Source organism: Vigna umbellata, chromosome 6 (genome assembly GCF_029865625.1).
Source record: "Vigna umbellata cultivar VRB3 chromosome 6, Vumbellata_1.0, whole genome shotgun sequence".
Lineage (NCBI taxonomy): Eukaryota > Viridiplantae > Streptophyta > Magnoliopsida > Fabales > Fabaceae > Vigna > Vigna umbellata.
The window spans coordinates 39581475-39606226 of NC_142170.1; the positions used below are offsets into that span (position 1 = coordinate 39581475).

Here is a 24752-nt window from a genome sequence, read left to right on the forward strand (position 1 = left end):
ACCCAAAACATACCATCAACCACCATAGGTACAATTAATTCCTTAAAGCTATGTTTTTATATATTTTTGTCAGCTCTGACCTTTGCTTGTTGTTTTGCTCTTAACTTTCTCCCCAAACCTCAGTTTTGAAGCTTTACTCACACTTAAACACTAAAAATAAGTCTTATCTCTTGAAAAAATATGAAAAAATTTCTTTAGCTACTTATGTGCCTACAACTGGCTCTTGCAGCACAAGTTTTCGTTCAAAACCAGAATTTTTTTCGTGTAATCGTTTACAAGGTCCTTGTAATCGATTACACGAAAAAAATTATGGTTTTGTACAAAAACTTATGCTGTAGAAGCCAGTTGTGGCCTCACAAGTAGCCAAATAAATTTTGTAATCTTTTCATATTTCTTCAACGGATGAGACTTCTTTTTAGTGTTTAAGTATGAGTAGACCTTGAAAATAGAGGTTTGGGCAGTCCATGGTGGAGGAAAGACCCAATGTTGGTGTGATAACCAAGTTAGGTGATGTTCTAAAACAAGTGTAGTCCATTTTGTCCCTTGTAATCGATTACAAGGACCCAATAAAAAATTACATGAAAAAAAACTTGAATTTATACAAAAACTTGTATTGTAGTAACCAGATGTGGGAATGTAACTCACCAATTGCAATTTGACTGAGATAACATGTTGTCAACTCTGACCTTTGTTGGCTATTTTAATAATAACTTTTTTCACCGACCTTCAGATGATGCGATTCTTTTTTTATTAGAAAGTAGACTCAACAAGCTTTCCAATGACTACTAATTTGTAATTTTTGGACATCTGAGTAGCTGCAGTTAATTTGTTAAAGTTAACGCTTTATATATTCCTGTCAACTATGACCTTTGGTGGTTGTTTTGCTCATAACTTTCTCCACTGAACTCCAAATGAGTTGATTCTTGTTTTGTTGGAATCTAGACTCAAAGAGCTTTCAATTTATGCCTTGGTAATCAAGTTTAGGCCTTTTTGGTCATTGTAATCGATTACAAGGACCCTATAAACGATTACACGAACAAAAATCTAGTTTTGTACAAAAACTTGTGCTGTAGGAGCCAATTATGGGCACATAGGTAGCCATATGAATTTTACTTAATTTTTTCATATTTCTTTGATGGATGAGAGTTCTTTTTAATGTTTAAGTGTGAGTAGAGACTGAAAAATTTGTTTTGGGGAGTCCTTGGTTGAGGAAAGACCAATTGTTGGTGACATGACCAAAATAACATGTTGTCAACCTTGAGCTTTGCTGGCTATTTTAATGATAACTTTTTCACCGACCTCCAAATGATGTGATTCTTTTTTTATTAGGAAGTAGACTCAACAAGTTTTCCAATTACTACTAATTTGTAATTTTTGGACATCTGAGTAGTTGTAGTTAATTGGTTAAAGTTAACGCTTTATATATTCCTGCCAACTATGACCTTTGGTGGTCGTTTTGCTCATAACTTTCTCCACCGAACTCCAAATGATGTGATTATCTTTTTATTAGAAAGTGGACTCAACAAGCATTACAATGACTCTTAATTTGTAATTTTTGGACATCTGAGTAGGTGCAGTTAATTTGTTAAAGTTAACGCTTTATATATTCTTGCTAACTCTGACCTTTGATGGTTGTTTTGTTCTTAACTTTCTCCACCAAACTCTAAATTAGTTGATTCTTGTTTTATTGGAATCTAGACTCAAAGACCTTTCAAATGACTATCAACCCATCAATTTTAGACCACTGTAGAAGATGCAGTTAATTTCCCAAAAAATATGTTTTGCTAAGCTTTCTAAATGAGTTTACTTTGAAGTTATTGTTTCATGTTTCTTATTTTAGATGGGTGAGTGAGTTTAATGGTCAAGGATGCTATTTAATACACTAATAAAAACATTAAACCATTGAATTATTGAGAAAAAAAGATCATTTAAGTATTTTTCTATACATAAATACTTAAAAAAATAAAAGTTTTTAAAAAAATATTCAAACTTAAAATTATGACCTAAGATTAAAAAAAAATTAACTTAGAATTCGATTTTCCTGAAACTCGAATTCTAACCTAGCATCATAAAGAAAAAAAGAAAAAGTATATAAGTTAGAATTCGGTTTCTCAGAAACCGCGAATTCTTATCTAACAAAAAAAGTATACTATTGGTAAATAAAACGCACAGTATGTATCTTGGTAAATGTAAAAGGAATATGTGTTATGTCAGAAAAAAAATCATAAGAAAAAAAGTGTATAACTTTGCTTTTGAAGAAAAGATTGAGATGAACGAAAGGAAACTAATTATATGAATGTGTAGTGGAAATTTTCCTGCACGTTACATGTACAAATCCCACCAATGTGTAGTTGAAAAATAAATCACAAAATCAATATTATTTAATTTTGTAACTATAATCTAAAACAACTATGAAAGTCTAAGAAGAAATATGTAAAAAAAGCATAAACATTTAAAATATAATATTTAATTTTAATTTTATATATATATATATATATATATATATAAATACATATACATACAAAAATATAGACATACAAATAAATACACACAAATAAGGTTTAGGGTATAATTTTCTTCGACTCAGTAACTCATATTTATCTATAAAATCATCCTAAACATATATTTCGAAATAATAATTCATTCCCATATATAATTATATGAAATTTGCATATAACATACATATGAAAATCCAAAAACTTAGCAAAAATTATAATAATTTAGACATTAAAGGATATATTTGTTTAGCCAAAAACAATACTAAATATCCGTTTATTAATAAGAAACCTATTAAAATCGGTATCAAATAATAAAACCAACATTTAATGTAGATTGAATGTCATGAACGAGTTAGGAATCACAATTTTTAAAAAATATAATATAATATAATAACTATAAATATATGCATGTGATTTAAATAACTACACATTTAAATGTTTCAAATTTGAGATATTAATTTTTTTTTATCTTCAGTGAAACATATTTATTTATTCAAAAACTTGCTAATTATGAAAAGGGAAAAGAAATTAGTAGTATACAAGTAAAAAAATTAACTAAATAATATTAAGGTAAGAATGCATTTATGATATTTTCTAATAAAACTCTTGTCCTTTACACCTCTTTAGAAATTTATATATATTTAATTTCAATTAAAATAAAAGGTTATTTGATTTGACCCACTGTTAAACCAATCATTGTTACATACCTGTCATAAAGAATTTTTAATTTTGGATTATTTGAGTTATATTGGACCACAAAGTAAATGGTAATTAATTCAACTTTTTGAAAAAGAATTGTACCTATCATCACGTGCATGTGTTTGTGTACATACATTTTAATACACAATAAATAGCCATAGATATTTCCTATTTCCTTTGCACATCAAAAGGTTCATCAAATTAAACTGAAAATAAACATTATAACTTATAATGGCCATAGGTTTACTTTTGCATGATCTTATCTAAAATGAATTACTACCAGGAATTCAATTCATACATAGGAATTCTATTAATACAACAAAATTTACTGTGTAATTAATGAAATTTATTCATACCACCGATGGCTGTCAGTGTAATTAATTATAGTTATAGTTACTACCAGGAATTCAATTCATACATATTTGAATTATAGTTATAATTTCATATCTTTAATTAAATTACGTATTATAAATTACATTTTAAAATTATATAATTCCGAATATATTTTTAAGTTTAACTACATTTATAAATATATTCTAAAGTACGCAATATAAAATTAGGAATTTTGAACTGTGCCATCGAGAATACATGTAAATGTATTTTATGATCTAAATATTCATTCCAAATTACGAAGTAAAAAATTACCAAAAAAAAAAGTATTCCAGATTTAATAATTATATGTATTACAGTTCAACAACTTATCCGATAATTAATAATTAATGGGTTTTAGTATAACTATACCATTAATTCGAACCACTGGAAGAATCATTTCACGCTTGGAAAAAATCTTCTTTGCAAATACATTTGTGATGTTTGTATTACTTGAATTTATCATAACTTTTTTTTTTTTGGAGAATATTTATATTGGTTGGATATAAGTTTGATTAATATTTTTTTATAAATTGAGTATGAAGATGAGAATCTATATATATATATATATATATATATATATATATATATATATATATATATATATATATATATATATATATCACTCTCTTTTTTATATATTTATTTTCATTTAATATGGATAAAATACTAATAAGTAATTAATTATAAATGAGTCAGCTTATCCTATATAAGAAATGTGGGTTGATTATATTATAAGCTATTCCGTTGTTTACCCTGGTTTCAATCAATTCTAAAAAAGGTTACGACATAGCAGTTATAATCTGTGGAAATAAAGATAAACGAAAAGAAAACGTAGTATATATGAACAAGAAGAAAGCAAAGTTAAACCCTTATATGATCAATTGAACGCACGAAACAAAAGCCAAAGCATTTTGCGAGTTTCGCTATCATGGCTCAGAAACAAGCACATTCTTCTACTTCTTTTGTGTCAAAATACAGTTATGATGTTTTTCTTAGTTTTCGTGGTGCAGATACCCGTTTTGGTTTCACTGGTAATCTTTACAGTGCTTTGAGTTAAAAGGTTTGTCTGGTTTGCATTTCAAAACTGGGTAAGTCATCTCTGTAACAAATTATCAGTATAGAGCAATAGTCTCTCTGATTTGCCAATGTGACAGTGATTTGATTGCTCTTGTATGAATTGTCAGAATACACTGATTACTTTTAGTTAGCTTTTGATTCTTTTAGTTCCTTTAGTTTAGTTTCGTTCTATATATATTTACTCCTTTACCTTTTGTAAACATAAGTTTCAGATACTCATAAGCAATAATGTACTTTACTTTTTACACGGTGCTTTCTCTTTGTTCTCTCTCTTTTTCCCTGTAAGTTTTCTTTTCTCTGTGCTACAATGTCGGTGAATATACAGATGCTCCAATTGCATATTTTCTCTTGATGGTATCAGAGCTCTTCATTTGAAGAGCTCTATTGCGCCACTCTGAATCTTTCTTTCCTTTATTTTCTTTTCTTTTCTTGATCTTCTTTCTGTTTTCTTGGTTCACTTCTTCACAGGCTTCTTGCACAATGACCGACGATCATACCCAATACTCTAGCTTTCTCTACCTCCATCTAAGTGAAAGCCCTGTTGTCCCACTGGTTTCCCCTCTCCTTGAATCTACCAACTACCATGCTTGGAGCAAGTCAATCCTCACTGCCCTAAGTGCCAAGAACAAAATCCAATTTGTTGATGGAACCACTGAACAACCGCAAAAGGAAGACAGCATTTACGATGCCTGGAAAAGATGCAATAATATGGTGGTCTCATGGTTGGTTCATTCCGTTTCTCCAGACATCCGCCATAGCATTTTCTGGATGGATAGTGCCCAAGCCATTTGGGATGATCTAAAATCAAGATTCTTTCAAGGAGACCTCCTACGTATCTCTGAATGACAAAATCAAGCAGCGACTTTGAAACAAGGAGACAGTACTGTGACTGAGTTTTTCACCAAACTTCGCGTTATATGGGATGAGCTTGAGTGTTTTCGTCCTGAACTAGTTTGCTGCTGTGAAGTTAGATGTTCTTGCAAATTGGTTTCCATTCTCTCACAAAGAAAGTAGGAGGATCGGGTCTTACAGTTTCTCCGTGGTTTGAACGAACAATATGGTAATATATATCCAATCTCATGTTTTGTTAATGGACCCTATGCCTCCTATTTCGAAAACTTTTTCATATGTTGTGCAGCAAGAAAGGCAAGTCATGAATAATACCTGTCTTAATGGATTAGAAATAAAAAGTGTTGCCGCTGTTAGTACCTCTGTTTGTTCTTATTGTGGCAAGAATGGCCACGCAGATTTAGTTTGCTTCAAGAAACGTGGCTTCCCCAATAACAGAAATTCTACTGGAAGAAAGACTTGCTCCCATTGTGGGAAAAATGGCCACACCATCGACGTCTGCTACAGGAAACACGGATTTCCTCCTGGTCATAAATTTCATAATAGCAAGACTCTTTTGACCAACAGTCAAGATACCAAAAATGATGATCTTGGGGAGGCCCTTAATCCAGAAGTTCGTTTGACTCAACAACAATACCAAGCTCTCATGGCTCTTATCAAACATCCTAATGATACAGGAGCAACATCATCCAGCCAAATCAGTTCCATGATCTCTAACTCTACTAATTCAGGTACAACCACTTTTAACCTTAATTCACATGAAGACCAAGGTATTATCTCCTGGATCTTGGACTCTGGCGCAACAGATCATGTTGTCTCCTCTCTTATTCACTTGTATTCTCATGAAAAGATTACTCCTGTAACCATTAACCTTCCTAATGGCATGAAAACCACAGCCACTTATAAAGGAACTGTTAAAATCAGTGAAAAAATTCTTCTCAAAGATGTTCTTTTTATTCCGGATTTCTGCTATAACCTCATCTCCATATCTAAATTGGTTGCACACAATCATTTACGCATTATATTTACTAACTCAACCTATTTTATTCAGGATTTGACAACCAACAAGAAGATTGGTTCAGTTGAGATACATGGAGGGCTGTACATCTTTCGTGGCCCTATCAACACTACACACATATTTGTTCATTCTGTTGAAAAACATCATATACCTAGATCGGCTTGTAAAAATATTTGGCACAATCGCCTAGGCCATTTATCTGATAGCAGATTAGAAATTTTAAAACAAAAGCATAGCTACATAGACTCAAGAACTGATAATTGTAATGCATGTCATACTGCCAAACAAAAAAGGTTGCCATTTCCTCATAGTACCTCTCATTCCTTAAATGCTTTTGATCTTATTCACATTGATATTTGGGGACCTTGTTCCAATCCTTCACTGCACTCTTATAGATATTTTCTAACCATAGTGGATGATTATACTAGATACACTTGGATTCATTTAATGAAAAGCAAATATGAAACTCGCCAACATATTGTTCATTTTATTGCATATGTTAAAAACCAATTCAAAGTCAGCATCAAGACCATTAGGTCTGATAATGGAAATGAGTTTGCTATGACAGAATTGTTCAATTTAGAAGGCATTATTCATCAAACATCTTGCATTGAAACCCCTCAACAAAATGGTATAGTTGAGAGGAAACATCAACATCTTTTAAATGTAACTAAAGCTTTACTTTTTCATTCCAAAACTCCCATTCATTTTTGGACCTATGCTCTTAACTATGCTGCTTTGCTTATTAACATCATGCCTACCCCTTTTCTCAATAATAGCTCACCACATGACATGTTATATCAGAAAGATTTTGACTTTTCTAGATTAAAAGTTTTTGGTTGTCTTTGCTATGTTAGTACCCTTCAAGCCAATAGGAAGAAACTTGATCCCCGTTCAAACCTAGTCTATTTCTTGGTCTACATCCCACTACAAAAGGTTACATTACCTATGATCTTATCACACATGATATTAAAATTTCTCGCAATGTCATTTCTATTGAATCTGAATTTCCTAATACCACTCATAATGATGCTTTTGACCTTTCCTTTTCTCTGCCTATACATAATACTCAATTTGTTTATGATGATGACCATATTCACCCTATTATTCCAGCTCATAATCTGCCCATTCTTGATAACCATATCCAGGATAATACAGAAGAAGAACATCATACTCCTAGACGAACCACTAGAGTTAGAAAACCCCCTGCCTACCTAAAAGATTTCCAGATATCTTCTTATAGCACCACTAACACTAAATACCCTATTGAAAGTGTTTTGACTTTTGACAGATTATCATCTCTATATAAAGCCTTTATTTTTTCTCTAGATAGTCTGGTTGATCCCAAGGATTACAAGGAGGCCTTGAAGCATGCTCATTGGCGACAAGCTATGCAGGAAGAAATTGTTGCTCTTGAGCACAACCAAACTTGGACCATCACCACCCTTCCCCCCAACAAGAAGGCCATAGGGTGCAAATGGGTGTACAAACAAAACAAAAACCTGATGGGACCATAGATCGATTCAAAGCTCGCCTAGTTGCCAAGGGCTACACTCAAATGGAGGGTATTAATTACTTTGACACTTTTTCCCCTGTAGTTAAACTAACCAGTGTTCGCTTTATTTTATCTTTAGCAGCGTCTCAAAATTGGCCTCTACGATAGTTAGATGTCAACAATGCCTTCTTACATGGTGATTTAAGTGAAGAAGTTTATATGCAGCTGCCACCAGGGATCACTGCCCCAGGTAAAAACCAGGTTTGTCTTCTCCACAAATCCCTCTATGGTTTAAAACAAGCTAGCAGGCAGTGGTATGCCAAGTTTTCCTCTTTTCTTCTCTCTCACAATTTTTCACAAACATCTGGTGACCACTCTCTCTTTACCAAACATAGTGGGGATAATATCACTATAATACTTGTTTATGTTGATGATATCATACTTACTGGTAACAACATACATGATATTGATACCATTACAACCATGCTTGATGATCAATTTAAAATAAAGAATCTTGGTAATCTATCTTACTTTCTGGGTTTCGAGGTTGCTAGAAGCAAAGAAGGCATCCTTCTGTCATAGCGAAAATATGCGTTGGACCTTCTCACAGAAACAGGGATGCTTGATGCAGCACCTGTCAGCACTCCAATGAATTTCTCCACCAAAATATCCTCTGAAGGTGATCCTCTTGAAGATCTCGCTGCTTTTAGACGCTTAATCGGAAGACTTATTTACCTCACCAACACTCGCCCGGATATAACCTATGTTGTACATCGTCTAAGCCAGTATGTCGCTGCCCCCACCAAACTCCATCATCAAGCAGCCTTCAGAATCCTGCGTTATTTAAAGCGGACTCCTGGTCAAGGTATACTTTTAAGTGCAACTAACAATCTCACTCTGCAAGCTTACAGTGATTCAGACTGGGCTGGATGCTCTGATACCCGCAAATCAACCACTGGATACATTGTCTACTTGGGTAACTTGCCTATCTCCTGGAAATCCAAAAAGCAGAGTATCGCGCTCTTGCTCAAACTGTCTGTGAACGGCTCACCAATCTTAGGAAGGACCTTCGCCTCCCACTCTCCCAGCCTGCTACCACCTACTGTGATAACATGTCTGCTATAAAAATTGCTACCAACCAAGTTTTTCACGAACGTACGAAACATATTGAAATTGATTGTCATCTCATTCGGGAAAAGGTTCAAGACGACACTGTCAAGCTCCTTCCTATACACACTACACTACAACTTGCTGATATTCTGACCAAGCCTCTTCCTCCTTCTACCTTTCACAACATTAACTCCAAGCTTGGCATCATCAACATCTACGCCAAGCTTGAGGGGGACTGTCAGAATACAATAAATGACTGATTACTTTTAGTTAGCTTTTGGTTCTTTTAGTTCCTTTAGTTTAGTTCCGTTCTATATATATTTACTCCTTTACCTTTTGTAAACATAAGTTTCAGATACCCATAAGCAATAATATACTTTACTTTTTACACGGTGCTTTCTCTTTGTTCTCTCTCTCTTTTTCCATGTAAGTTTGCTTTTCTCTGTGCTACAATGTCGGTGAATATACAGATGCTCCAATTGCATATTTTCTCTTGATGAATGGCAGCGAAGAATATGAATATGAGATAGTGAAAAAGATCACAGAAGAGATCTCCACTAAGCTTAATCGACCTCCCTTGCATATTGCTGATTATCTTGTTGGTTTGAAAGTTCGGATGCAACAGATACAAGAACTCATGGGTGGTGAGTTTGATAAGAAAGTGACCATGCTTGGGATTCATGGAATGGGAGGAATAGGAAAATCAGCTCATTCACGTGCGATGTACAACTTGATGGCACATCAATTTGAAGCTTTGCACTTTCTTGCTAATGTCAGGGAGAAATCAGATAAGGATGGTCTAGTGCATATCCAAGAGACAATGCTGTCTGAGTTGGTGGGGGAAAGAAATATCAAGTTAGGAGATGTACATCGAGGAATTCCAATACTACAACACAGACTTTGTGGGAAAAAGGTCTTCCTTGTGCTTGATGATATTAGCAAAAAAGAACAATTGCATGCAACTGCCGGAGGACTTGATTGGTTTGGCCCTGGTAGCATCATCATCATAACAACAAGGGATAAGCATATGTTAGATGTTCATGGAATTCAAAAACAGTACATGGTCGATGAAATTAACTTTGTGGAAGCCCTTGAATTGTTTAAGTGGAATGCTTTCAAAAACAAAGAAGTTGATCCATGTTACAAGGAAGTCACAGAGCGTGCAATGTATTATGCCAATGGCCTTCCATTGGCTTTGGAAACGATAGGCTCGAATTTGTTTGGCAAAACCTTGGATGCATGGGAATCTGCGTTAGAAACTTATGAGAGAATTCCAAATAGAGATGTTCAAGAAGTTCTAAGAGTTAGCTATTATAGGTTGGATGCTTATGAGGATACGTTACAGATAAGCTTGAAGCTAGAGGATTTCCTCAAAAATTTGGTCTGAGAGTGCTAGAAGAAAAATCTTATTAAAATTCGGGAATGTTCACATGAAACTATGGAAATGCATGACATGATTCGGTGTATGGGAAAAGAAATAGTTAGACAACAAACAACACTGCCTCATAAACGGAATATGTAGTGGTTTTACGAGGACATTGTTTGTGTGTTGGAGAAAAACATGGTAAGAATCCTATTCCTTTCCATTTCTTGTATTACATGTTGAATATGAACACATTTTATGATTAGTGTACAAGAATGAAAACGGATCAGATTGGATACGGATCATACCTATCATAATCCGATTCAAAAAAAAAATTCACTTATTATACATTTGCTATCTGCACGATATCCATTTAAAAAATAACTATAAATATTTTAAAACCTAGGATACTTATATGGATACCCGTGGATACCCATAAGAAATCTGCCACTGTCAATGCAAAATCTTGAGGGTATTCAAGTATAGTCTCCGGAGAATGGCAAAATGTTTGAAATTAATGAATCGTCCAATTTCTTTCAAAACCTGCCAATGTTCTTTCCTAATTTGACAACATTATGTCTACAAAACTTAGACATTACAATCCTTCCTGCCAGCATTGAAGAATGTCAATTTTTGAAATTTTTGCTCCTCACCAACTGCAAGATGCTTCAAGAAATTAGAAGACTTCCATTGAGTATTAATGAGTTCTTCGCAGCAAACTCTCCAATTGAAGCCAACTCTTTGACATTAAAACTCAGGCAGGTGGGTGTGTCTATCTTCTTTGAGTGATTCCATCAACTAGCTATGTCTTTCTTTTTCCAAACTCACACCATGCATATGACATGACCCGTTTCACAGGCCATTGATTAGGCTGCAATGAGAATCTGTGTTCTTCCAGGTTGGAAAATCCCAGAATTGTTTGACCACTCTAGCAGGGGAAACTCTGTAAGTTTTTGGTTTCGTAAAGAATTGCCCACTCTCGGTGTGTGTGCTATTATTGGAGTCCGGATAATGTCAAGCCTCCTTTCGTTGCCTTCTTTAGCTTCGTTGTTGGAGTAGAAAAGAATATTTATAAGTGTGTTTGTTGTTTCCGTTGTGGTAATATACGTTGGACAACTCAGGATAGTCACATAATTATACCCAACTTTCAAAATGAAATACTATGGTTTTGGAAAATCAGATACACCAAAGGCTGACCAGGATTAAGAAAATGAAAGAAGAATTAGGAGGGAAACTCAGTGCTATTAAAGCCGACATCTCTGCCATTGAAGCTAACAACTCTTCCATTAAAGCTAACATCTTTGACATTAAAGCTATATTTAGAATTTCTATGCAGCTAGCATGTGATGGATGAAAATAATATTATTTCCAATTTTTCAGAATCTAAAATTTTAAGGTTTAATGTGAGTTTTGGATGCATAAAGATGTTATTTTGACAATGGAATATCGAAACGCTTATGGTACAGGCATGATGATGATACACTTGATTCAGTGGCGGTTTTGTTTTCAATATGTTCTCAAATTTTATTTGGAATGTTTCAATGTGTTAAAAATTGGAAAGGTGGTTAATGTTAGGTAAAAACTGAAACACAGAATAATTACAGCAACGTAGATATAATCAATGTTTCTAGATTTTCACCGCTCAACAGTAGTCCCCCAGCAACCCAGCGGCAGTTTACGGCAGTTCAGCGGCAACGTTCCAAAACTTTCTCTTTTTGCTGTTCAAGGGAAAGTTATTCCAAACACCATATTAACTACAAAATAAAGGAAGGAATTAATGATGAATTTATATCAAATTAGTCCAAAATATAAATAACATTAAAATGAGATAAAAAGAGGATTTAAACAACTAATAAGTTAAAAGGGAGCTAATTTTGTCTATAAAATAAACCTCAGATATTGATAAGAATTACCGTTATCAAACTTTCTCGGACACAAAAAGGGGACACAAAAAGGGGAGAGAATTGACACATTTGAAAAAAAATGGAAAGTGATGTGGCACACAGCTCAGTCTAATTTTAATGCTGTTGGTTTTGGAAGACAAAAAATTATAATTTTTGTAAGGACAATGATCAAAGTATACAAAGTTTGAAAGAGAGACTAAAACTAAAATATTTAATAGTTGAGGAACTAAAATCATATTTAACCATTAATAATGTGAGAATGTGAGAATAAATGAGATTAAAATATAATTAATTAATTAATTATGTGAGAATTGTGTGAGAATAAATGAAAGAACTCTGAAAAGAAAAAAAAGCAAAGAGGAAGTGAGAGAGAGAGGGAAATGAGAAAGGAGAATGCAGAGAAAACAAAAAGATGTTTTATTATTAATATTTTAATTCTAAGGCATAATGGGAATTTAAAAATAAAATTGGAGCAGGGTGAAATGTCTTTAGGTTTTCTTCTTTCAGCTAAAAAAAAACTTACGTTCCCCAAATCTGGCAGCTGCTGACCCAAGCCCAAACCTTCTTTTATTTTGTTCCCAAATTAAAAATCATTTAGGGTTTCTTATTCTGCCACTTAGAACCAAAAGAGGTTTAAGGTCTTCTTGAACTGGTGGATGATGGAGAGTGTGGAAGGGGAATTTCAAACGTTCTTTTCTTCCTCTGGTGCCCCCTTCAAGATTCCCCTAATGAACATATTTAAGAACATATTTAAGAAAAGATATGGGGTGATTGTATGAGTGTCGGTAGCTTTTATTGGTTAAAACTGTCGTTAGGAATAATTGGTGGACGGAAGAAAATATTGGGTTGGTGGAAAAACAGATTTTCGGTAGTGGGTAAGAAAGTGAGAAGAAAGTGATTCAAAGTGTTTTTCTTTTTAAGTTTCGTATTATTTCATATTTTGTTAAAAATAGTTCAAATTGGTCTTGTCAAATTACAGTGGACTACATCTATAGAAACACTTATGTTAAATCCCAACGCCAACTACAATTGTCTAGGGTTTGAGGGACCTATGGTATCGTAGGATCAGATGACCCCAGAAGATAGGGATTGGTTGGACAACCTAAAGACGTAAGATACCAGAAGAAAAGCAAAACCTCGACAGATCAACCCGAACGGAGCATTACCAAATGGCCTAACTTGATAATCAGTCTTCTCATAGTAAAGATCAAGGTAAGTATTGATTAAGAGTAATGGGCTGAGGTTGGGCCGAAATTAAGGTTTCAGTAATCTCAAGCCCATTTCAAAAACTATAAATAAATGTGAGAGGTAAGAGGTAGGTAATTGCATTTACTGTGTATTTAAGACTATTGTCTTGACCTGTACAAATTATTTGCTAACTTAAGCATCAGAATACCTTTGGCGGGTACCTGCGGTTGGTTGGAGTTAAGAAGACCCGAACGGTTTTGGAGAATAAATTGTGAAAGTGTTTGAAGTTACTTGACCCTACACCAGAAACACCTTTCAAAACGCGTTGGACAAACAAATTACAGCGGACTACACCAATAAAGGCACTCATGACAAATCCCAACACCAACTACAGTTGTTTAGGGCTTACGAGGCCTATGTAACGTAGGTTCAGACGACCCTGGCGGATAGGGAGCGGTTAGACGTCCTAAAGACGTAAGATACCAAGAGAAAAGTAAAACCTCGACAAATTAGCCCAGACGGACATGAGCAGTACTAAACGACCAACTTGATAATCAGTCTTCTCAAAGCAAAGATTAAGGTAAATATTGATTAGGAATAATGGGCTGAGGTTGGGTCGAAATTAAGGTTTCACTAATCTCAAACTCATCTCAAAAACTATAAATAAATGTTAGAGGTAAGAGGTAGGTGGTCGCATTTACTATGCATTTAAGACTATTTCCTTGACCCCGTACGGATTATTTGTTGACTTAAGCATCAGAGTACCTTTGACGGGTACTCCTGGTCGGTTACAGTGAAGAAGAAGACAGAGCAAAGATACAATTACCCAAACGATTTTGAAGAATAAATTGTGAAAGTGTTTGAAGTTACTTAACCCTACATCCAAAACACCTGTTGTAAAGAAAATTTAATTTTGGATTATTTGAGATATACTGGACCACAAAGTAAATGGTAATTAATTCAACTTTTTGAAAAAGAATTGTACCTGTTATCACGTGGATGTGTTTGTGTACATACATTTCAATAAGCAATAAATAGCCATAAATATTTGGCTTAATAGCTTATTTCGTTCCTAAGTTAAGAGCTGAATTTCTGTTTAGTACCCGGTTTTAAAAATGAAGACATTAGGTTCCCAAGTAACGAAAATTGTGTAAATTAAGTCATCATCGTTTAACGGCGTTAAAATTGAAAACTTTGACCTAAGTGTGGATGTGAGGTGTGCAAGAATTGTGGTCGTGGCAATGAGTTGGGGTAGGTTACTTGACGTGGCAGGGAAAAGGAAAAATAACGTGGCAGGGAAAAGGAAAAAAACTTCATATCAAATTGGGGAAATTAAATTATAGGGTTTCTTTATCTTCGAATGAAAAGATTAGAGAAGTTAGGTCATAGATTGGGGATTTTTGACGTTCTGGAAGGATTCAAGGTGTGCAAGGGTTGACGGTGTGGAAGGAGATTGTTGACCGAAAAGGGTTAGTGAAGGAGATTGTTTAGCAAAAAGGATTGATGTTGCGATGATAGTTGTTCGAAGCGAAAAGGTCCAAGGTACGCTTTTTATCAGTTTTTGATGTAGTTGCTTTCCCCCATGGAAGTATCTTGTCTTCTTGTCCCCTTACTATGTTGTGTTGTGATCCCCCTTGTTGTGTTGTGGTCCCCCTAATAACGTTTGATTTGTAGTGGTACTGTTTGTCTGGTTTTGGTCCCTAATTAGTGGGGACTGTTTTTGCTTTTGTCCTGTTAGTGCGTAGTACTATTTTGGATATGGTTTTGTTCACTGTGTGGTTGTTGTTTAAGTTGTGGTTGATGCATATTGATTTAAGGTTTAAGCCAAGATGGAATGTTGTAGGTGATACATTGAATGCATGTGATTACTTTTGTATGGCTACAGGTATCATAGTTGTTAGTAACGTGGCATCTTTACAATGTACATGCATGTGGAGGTCATTAAATATTGATAATAGATGCATGTTGATAACGGTTGATTTTACGTGTTTTTATGTATATATTTTGTGAATAAATCAACTCCTTCATAGCTTTTACCTTGTTTTATCCTCAAGTTTAGTGTTTTCTAGTTTTTTTGTGTTTTATTTAGTATATGCTTGTTTTTACCTCTAATCTCTTTATTTGAGTGTGTGAAATAAATGAATAGGAAGCAATTTTAGTGGAGGAAAACAAGCAAGAACTCAAGATTTGGGCACCCTAGGAAGGGGGCTGAGCGCGGACGGTGCTGATGTGTCAAAATGAGTTATTTAAACATGGGTCTCGCGATTTTTTGAGCATTCTTCTCCTCCTACACTTCATTCTTCACCTAGAGAGATTGGAAGAGGCCCTTGGAGGGTGTTTGGGGTGTTGGGAAGCTCTCCCACTCCTCCTTGGGTCTTCAAGCTTCATCAATGGTGATTTTGCACCTTTTGGGTTGAGTAAGAAGATGGGTCACAAATTGGAGATAGAGATGCGAAGGGAGGCGCAAATGGAGCATGGAGCAGCTGCCAAAAACCTTGGGAAAGGTTGTGCATCCTCTCTTTGGGTCCAATTTCTTCCATATCTCTTCAATTTTGTAGAACCCTAAGTTCTCTACCATGGAGGGCTTTTCCTATTTGTTGAGATTAGTTGTAAAACATGGAATTCTTAGGTATTTTGTGATGTTAATGCTATATGCTTTTCCAATTCATGTTAGTATTCGATTTCTATATGCTTAATGCTTGCTTTGGATTGATCACCCATGCATGAATTTTGATTCTTGATGTATTGAGAAATATGAATTGAACCTAAAATTGAAATTAAACACCTATTGGATGGAGTTGAGATGTTTGTGAATGCATGAGAATGAAATGGATGAATTATAGTCTTAACAAATTGTAAATACTTTATGTTAAATTCCTTGCACACCAATTGTTTGATAAAAATACCAAAAAGAGTTTCTTGTGTTTTTTGTACACTTTGATGTCTAATTGAGTTATGGAAGGAAGAGTTGTCATGTGTTGCATAAGTCCCTTGGGAGAGAACGATATTTATCACTTGCTACGCTGCGATCGGTGCACTTGTCGTTGGTTTTACAGCTAACACATGTGAAGGTCATTAACTAAGTGCATGTAGTGTGACACTTTGTTTTATATAAGCATATAATAGTTGGTCAAATAAACAAAATGACTGAACCTGATATTGAGGTAGTGTTACACCATGGGGGTAAGTTTCTGAATGATGGGTCATTTAAATACCATGGAGGTCAAACCAGTACCTTGGTCGTTGACACGGATAGATGGAGTTATTTTGAAATCTTGGCCATACTGAAGGAGATGGGATATAGAAATGTTAAGGAGTTGTGGTATTCCCTGGGTGGTCGTGTATTAAAAGATAGGTTGGAATTGTTAAGTGATGACATATAAGCAATGCATATCGTGAGCATTGCGTTATTGAATGGTAAAACTCATTTGTTTGTGGTTCACATGGTGTCCGAACCTGATTATATTAATATGTTGGAATATGATGTTGGTCAAGAAGGTGAGGATGGTAAAGATGGTGAAGGTAAACTTAGTGAAGGGGTTGAAGAAGAACGTGGTGAGGATGATGTAGACGAAGGTGGTGAAGATGGTTTAGTTGGTGATGTTGGTCATGATGGTGATGAGACAGAAGATGGTTTATATGGAGATGTTGGAGAAGTTGTGATAATGCTAATTCTTACCATTATCTAAGCATCATTTTAGTAGAAAAATCAACTCCTTTCTAACTTGTAACTTGCTTAATCCTCTTCTTTTTTCTTGTTTCCTAAATAAATGTGTTTTAGGCTACATTGGTGTAATATCATCACTAATCCCCTTATTTTGTAGCTAATATTATGCTTAGAAGAACCTCCACCAATGTATAGATCTTAACCAGCCAAAAAAGCAAGTAAAACAAAAAGAGAGAATTTTGGAATGTTGTGGCTGGGGTGCAGCTGGCGTGCTGCTGAGCGCCAACTCTCTGGAATGCTGCCGCTAAGGTGTAGTTGGGGTGCAGCTGAGCATTCTGTCACTGGAATGCTGTCGTTGAGGTGCAGCTAGTGTGCAGCTGAGTGCCAACTCTCTAGAATGCTGCCGATGGGGTGTAGCTGGGGTACAGTTGAGCGGTGACGCTGTTGATGTGCCAAAATGCCTATTTATTCAAGTTGTCTAGAAGCATTTGCGGTCTTTGGTTCTTTGGAGGTGCATTTCACTCAGAGGAGAGCTTGGAGGGTTGCTAGGGCTCGTGGGAACACTCCCTTCTTCCTCTTTGGTTCTTCATCCTCTTCCATGGCCATTTTGTAAGCTTAAACGCTCTCCGTGGAAATCGAGAGCCAAAACCAACCTGTTGGGGTTAGTTGTAACCTTTGAATCTTGTGTAATTGTTGAATGATTTGATTATATATATGCCTTTTCTATCAATTGCTAGTATTCTTGTTTCTAATCTTAAAGCTTGCATGTAATGGGGACGTTCATGACTTGATTTTTGGGTTTCATGAGTTATGGGGACGTAAGATGGAACCTAGAACTGAAACAAGAGTCCTTGTGGTTCATTGATTCTAGGGATGGAAGATGATTCACATGTTGTCTTAGATCCTAGCTCATTAATGCAGGTTTGCTTGTTAGATTTTCCAAGGGATTGGAGTTTAATAGGGAAAACCTAGGCTCTTTCACGTAAGGGATTAGGGCTAAAGTGTTTTTGTGGATTGACTTTAGTAAATTGATGAAGAAGAGATGAGATTGTGTATGCACAAGAGTGAAATAGGTGAAACCTAACCTTAACAATGTCATTTCATACCATTTCTAGTCTATTCCATTTCTAAGTGCCTTCAAACACCAAAGTCCAACCGTGTAATTATGTGTAAATTTATCTTTCTTGCACATGCTTGTAAATGAATGTTACGTTCTTGAGTCTAAATGAGTTGTTAATCGCACAATTCTCTAGTGTTACGAGTCTCTTGGGAAAATGATACTCGATCTTACCGGTTTATTACTTGAAACGATTTGGTGCACTTGCCGAAATCACCAACAAGTTGCAGATGTTGCTGAAGTTGGAGAAGAGGGTGAAGGGGAAGATGTTGTTGAACTTGGAGAAGAGGATGAAGGTGGTTATGTTGTTGTAGTTGGAGAAGAGGGTGAAGGTGGAGATGTTGCTGAAGTTGGAGAAGAGGGTGAAGGTGGTGATGTTGCTGAACTTGGAGAAGTTGGAGATGTTGGTGATGTTGCTGAACTTGGAGAAGAGGATGAAGGTGGTGATGTTGCTGAACTTAGAAAAGAGGGTGAAGGTGGTGATGTTGCTGAACTTGGAAAAAAGGGTGAAGGTGGTGATGTTGTTGAACTTGGAAAAGAGGGTGAAGGTGGTATTGATGGTGAAGTTGGACAAGGTGGTGAAGGTGCTGAAGATGCTGAAGTTGGTGATGTTGGTGAAGTTGGCCATGAGACAGAAGGTGCTGACGATATGCAGGAGGAGTTTGATGTTAGTAATTGGATAGGGTCTGATGGAGAGGCTTTTGTTAGTGAAGATGAATTTATGGATGTTGGTGTGGATGTTGATGAACAACTTCAACCACAAAATTGTGAAGGTAGTGTGTTTGTTGAAATAGGTACAGGAAGTGGATGCACTACATCAAACTTCCATGTACAGGCCAGGGGCTTATCTGATAGTGAGTGGGAATTTGATAGATGTGGCAGTATTTATGCAAGTGACGACTCAGATGATGAAAGTCTTTGAAATGGAGATTTTGGGATCTTTTCAGAGCCCGTAAGTATGAAAGAATATAAATGAGAACTGGGAAATACTTTCCTGAAAAAAAAGATTTCAATGATGCAATTAGAACTTATGGAGTACATAATGGTAGGAAGTTGAAGATTTCTAAGAATGACAATTTGTGTTAAATGTTGTGGTTCACAAGGGAAATGTCTATGGTATGCATACTATGCATATAGGAGTACCCAAAGTACATGGCAACTAAGGAAGATCATAGACAGGCATACATGTAGTAGAGAATTCAACATTGGTTTAATTATCTCGAAATGGTTAAGTGGCAAATTAGAGAAGAGCATGAAAGCAAATCCAGATATAAATCTGAAAAATCTCCACAGTAAGTTTTCTAAGAAATGGAACATTAGTGTGTCAAAGTCTACAATAACTAAGGTAAAAGCAATGGCAACAACCAACATTGATGGTTGTTTCAAACAACAATATGAAAGACTGTATGATTATGCACAAGAATTGTTGAGGTAAAACCCTAGGTCAACAGTGAAATTGAGTATGGAATGATATGAGGATAAGGTTATATTCAAAAGAATTTATGTGTGTTTCAAAGCATGTAAGGACAACTTTGTCTCATGTAGACATACATTTGGATGGATGTTTTTTAAAAGGCAAATATGGAGGTGAGCTTTTAACTGCTGTTGGAAGAGATGGAATGACCAGATGATACCTTTGGCATATGCTATTGTTGAAGTAGAGAATAAGGAAACATAGACATGGTTTTCAGAATGGTTAATTGATGATCTTGGAGGAGGGGGATTATGTTCAAGGTGTACCTTTGTGTCAGATCAACAAAAAGTAAGTAAATAAGTACCTTTTTCATTGATTATGGATGTTCACCTTCCCAATTTAAAACTGACTTTCATTCATTACTGTCATAGCGACTTCTGCCAGCTATACAACAACTTTTACCTGGTGTGGACCAACATTTCTGTCTAAGGCACATTTATGCAAATTTTAGGAAGAAATATCCTGGCATAAATCTCAGACAATTACTATGGAAGGCAGCAGCAACAACACACCCCCAAGCTTGGGAATCAGTGATGAGACAAATCAAGAAAGTCAACGAAGAGGCCTTTAAACACTTGATAGCTATTCCACCAAGGCAAGTACATTTCAAGTTTACATTACATTTCATATTTGGCTTAATGTATATTTCTTTTACAAATACTTAAGTTTCTCTTGTTGCAGATTTTGGTCTAGGTCAAGATTTTCAGGAACACCTGCTTGTGACACACTTGTAAATAACATATCTGAAGCTTTTAGCAGTGTCATCTTAGATGCTAGGGGGAAACCAATCATAACAATGTTGGAAGAGATTCGTAGTTACCTGATGAAGAGGTGGGCATCCAATAGAGAGAAGATAAGAAATTTTCATGGTGGCATTTGTCCCAAAATTCAAAAGAGACTAAAGAAAGAGTTAGAGAAGACACAATATTGGATACCTAAGTAAGTAAACTACAAAACCACTTACTCATTTTCCATTTGACTGATTCCATTCTAAATTTCTTCCTGATATTTTTTTTGAATACATTGGCAGTTGGTCAGGTATGCAAGTTTTTGAGATAAGCCATACTTGCAATATTGCTGAAAAGTTCGTGGTTGATGTAGAGAAAAGAGGCAAGAAGTGGACTGTAACAGGAATACCTTGTTGTCATGCACTCACTGCCATGAGGTTTTTAAACTTCAATCCATAAGACTACATCCCAATTTGGTTTAGAACCTCTACTTTTGAAGAAACTTACATTCCATTAATTTTCCCTATCAATGGACCTGAACTATGGGAAAGGACTTCATATGCTGATGTTTTTCCTCCTCCGAAAAGGGTGTTGCCAGGTAGACCAAGAAGAAAAAGAAGACTGGAGTGTTGGGAGCAAAAAAAGGATGATACACAACTTGGACAAACTGGAATCCCAAAGAGATGTGGCATTTGTAGACAACTAGGGCATAGAAGAACTAATTGCCCTCAAGCACAACACCAGAAAGCAACACCACACTCCATTCAACCAACTGAACAACAACACCAGGAAGCTATAGCAGTACCCACTCAAGCAAGTCAGATTACTCAAGAACAAGACCACCAAGCTACACCACAACCCACTCAAACAAGTCAAATTACTGAAGAACCCCAGACCGATCACACTACAACAACACTTTAAAAATTGTTCAACTTTCACTTGTATTTTGGATATGTACTTTCAACTTTAAGTAGTTTTGCTAAGACATATTCAGGTCATGTTTGACCTTCAATATTATTTTGGATGTGATGTATTATGCACTATATAACTATATTTTGGATGTCATGTATTATGGATGATCTGTGATGTAATTTCTTAAGTGATCTTTAATCATCAATATGATATCATTTTGGAACAGCTCTGATGTTTTATCTTCTCAAACTATAACCTGCAATGTTTGCCAGGTTGTTAAAATTTATGGTTTGGCAGCTTCTTATGTGATGTTCATTAACTTTGTAAACCTTTTTAATATTGATGGTTTGAACACATTATTAATATTGATGGTTTTTATAGCTTTATGCTGATGAAAAATCAAGGAAGTCTATAGCTTTATGTGATGTTCATTCACTTCATTTCATTATTAATTTACCAGAGTAGTGAAAAATATAGTTATGGAACACTTTTATTGGCTATCAATGACAGGGCAATGTAAATTACATAACACATTATCACTACACTTGAAGAATAACACAAACAAAATCTCATTGCACGAACAATGTCATTACAACTAAAATTTTCATTAACTAACAAACATTACATTATAACCCCATCAAACACCACTTGAACAAAATTAAAACAAAAGACATACAAGGATGATGTTAATCAACCCCATCAAACATAAAAACCCCAACAACACCTTCTCCCTTCTTTGACAAACCACAAGTGATTTTTCCAAACAAATTATCTTTCTCCTTTGCCATCCAATTGTACTATCTCTTTCATCTATGTAATCTTCAGTGCGCCATTTGAAGAAATTACATCCTCGCACTTCCTCGTTTCGACTCCGTTATTCAAAACATTCAACCGAAAACATCTCAGGATAAACCGAACTAATGTACCCCAAAATTAAAACACCACGTACAAAACATACCTTGTAATTAGGGCACCCAAAAATGCTTCCCCTGGTTCTTAATAGTTTTTGCAAATCTTAATACGACAAGCTCTCCACAATAGCATATTTGGCTGCCAACCATTCCTCCAAATGAACCACCACGCGAGGTCTCCCATGAGCAAGACGAGCATTGATTCATTGACATTGGCTCCACCAACCACACAATACTGCTTCCTCGACACCTACAAAACCACCTTAATCCCAACCACCCAACTAAGGGCACCCACCTTAGAAACAGTGAACTTCACAGACTGAGTTAGAACGAACAACTTAGGGCACCCCACCTCAGCTCACCCACCTTCAGATCACCTCCTTCCCCTAAGCTCGTTGGAGATTAAAATGTTGGGCCCAAATTTGTCTGCATTTGGTTCTTCCAAATAAAAAGGACATTTTCATACCTGGCCAAAACTAAAATATGTGCATTTGCCACGTTGGATAAATAATTTTCCACATCTTTTAACCTTTAACGCTGTTCCTACCACCCTAACGAACATGACTTAATTTACACAATTTTCATAACTTGGAAACCTATGTTGGGAAAATCTCACGATACACACTCAGATATTTTACTAAAATTGAGTCTTGTTATTCATTATAATTGAAGGACTTTAAATAGCCAGTACACTTACAATATGACGAGAATAAAAAAAAAATCTGAAAATAAAATATCAATTGTCTTCAAAATAAAATTTGCTTATTCTATCATAAAATAATATTCTACCTAAATAAACAGAAAATCATAACTACTCATTCCTATTTTATCTCTATCAAATCAAACTAAATATTACTTGACCCAAAACTAATAAAATAAGATTTAAACAAAATTATTAATAAAACCCTAAAATTTAAGTTTATCTCAACAAACTTCCCCATAAACTTAAATTCTTCCTTCTTTGCTTTCCATGTGCATCATCCCACACCAGGCTTGCATCTTCTCTCCAAGATTTTCAGCTCTACTTCATACAACCGGTTCTTCTTTGCTTTTACCTGAGTTGTTAGACGACCATGCTTATCCTTTAAATATAGTACCTGATTTTTCATAAAAATTGAATTACCTTTTTCAATTATCTGACCCATGCTTAAAATATTGCTCTTCAACTCTGGAACATAATAAACATCCCTAATCTCTTCAACTCGTCCATTATTCTGAATATGCTGAATTGTTCCATGCCCTTTCACGGCCACCTTGGAGTCATCTCCAAAAGACACAAATTTGGCCTCCACCTTGGTGAATTCATAAAAAAAGTTCTCGTTCCCACACATATGATTGCTTGCTCCACTATCTAGATACCATACCGAGTTGGTAGAAATCTCATCATCCTTCATCTCTTCTTCATCTTCTTCCCTATTTTTATCTAGTTCAAAAACGCTAGATGCTTTATCTTCCTTTTCAAGAGCCGCCTTCTTCAACTCCTCAAGTTCAACCCTCTGTTTATTCCTAATTTCATTAGCTTCATCCAGAAGCCTCCCTATTCGCTGAATCTCTTCATCTTTTTGTTTGAGTTCCTTTTCCACATTTGCCACACCTTTTACCGAGATCAGTTCATCCACTATTGAGATTGGGCTCTCCATGTCCACTGCATCCGAGCTCTTTACCAGCAACAATTCTTATGCATCTTCTTCTGCATCTTCAGTAACGAGATTTGTCTCCCCCTTTGTCTCGGTCTTGCAATACTTTGCAATATGACCAAACTTGCCACAGTTGTAGCACTTTGTTGACGTACACTCGTTTGCATAGTGGTCGTACTTGCCACACTTAAAACACTCCACTCTTGACTGATCTCCTCGGTCTTTTCCTTGTCTTCGGTCATGCCAATTCTGGTGATCGGTTTGATCTTCATTAATCCTACCTCGGCCACGTCCACCTCGTCCTCGTCCTCCTCGCCATCTACCGCCAGGACCTCGGCTCTAAGTAATCCGAGATTTATTCGAGTCAAACTGTACATGTAGTAATTGATTGTTGGGTTCCCTCTTTTTCTTTTTCTTCCTCAATTCGTGGGCTTTTAATGACCCAGCTAACTCCTCCACAGTGAGAGTTGACAAATCCTTTGTCTGTTCAATAGTGACCACGATACTTTCAAAATCATCCGTCAAATTTCTCAAGATCTTTTCCGCAACCCGATTAGGAGGAACCTCTTCTCCATTCATTCTGAGTTGGTTGACCATCTTCTGCACTCGAGCTATAAAATCGGCAATTCCCTCATTTTCATCCATCTCCATATGTTCAAACTCTCTTCTGAGAGCTTGTACTCGAACCTGCATCACACGAGTATCTCCTTTGTATGCCACCTTCAGAATTTCC

General features: G+C 35.6%; 1 protein-coding gene and 2 pseudogenes across 2 annotated transcripts in view; all 3 read left to right on the forward strand.

Annotated features, from left to right (window-relative positions):
- The window catches only part of LOC148197457 (putative 3-hydroxyisobutyryl-CoA hydrolase 3), a 104763-nt gene that overhangs the window by 67231 nt on the left and 12780 nt on the right, over positions 1 to 24752 (forward strand). The gene's annotated exons all lie outside the window — the stretch shown is intronic.
- Positions 4347 to 6866, forward strand: LOC148197464 (uncharacterized; annotated as a pseudogene). Its single transcript, XR_015780367.1, has 2 exons — positions 4347 to 6226; positions 6547 to 6866. The product of XR_015780367.1 is annotated as an uncharacterized LOC148197464 (transcript).
- On the forward strand, positions 8627 to 11761 carry LOC124845233 (uncharacterized; annotated as a pseudogene).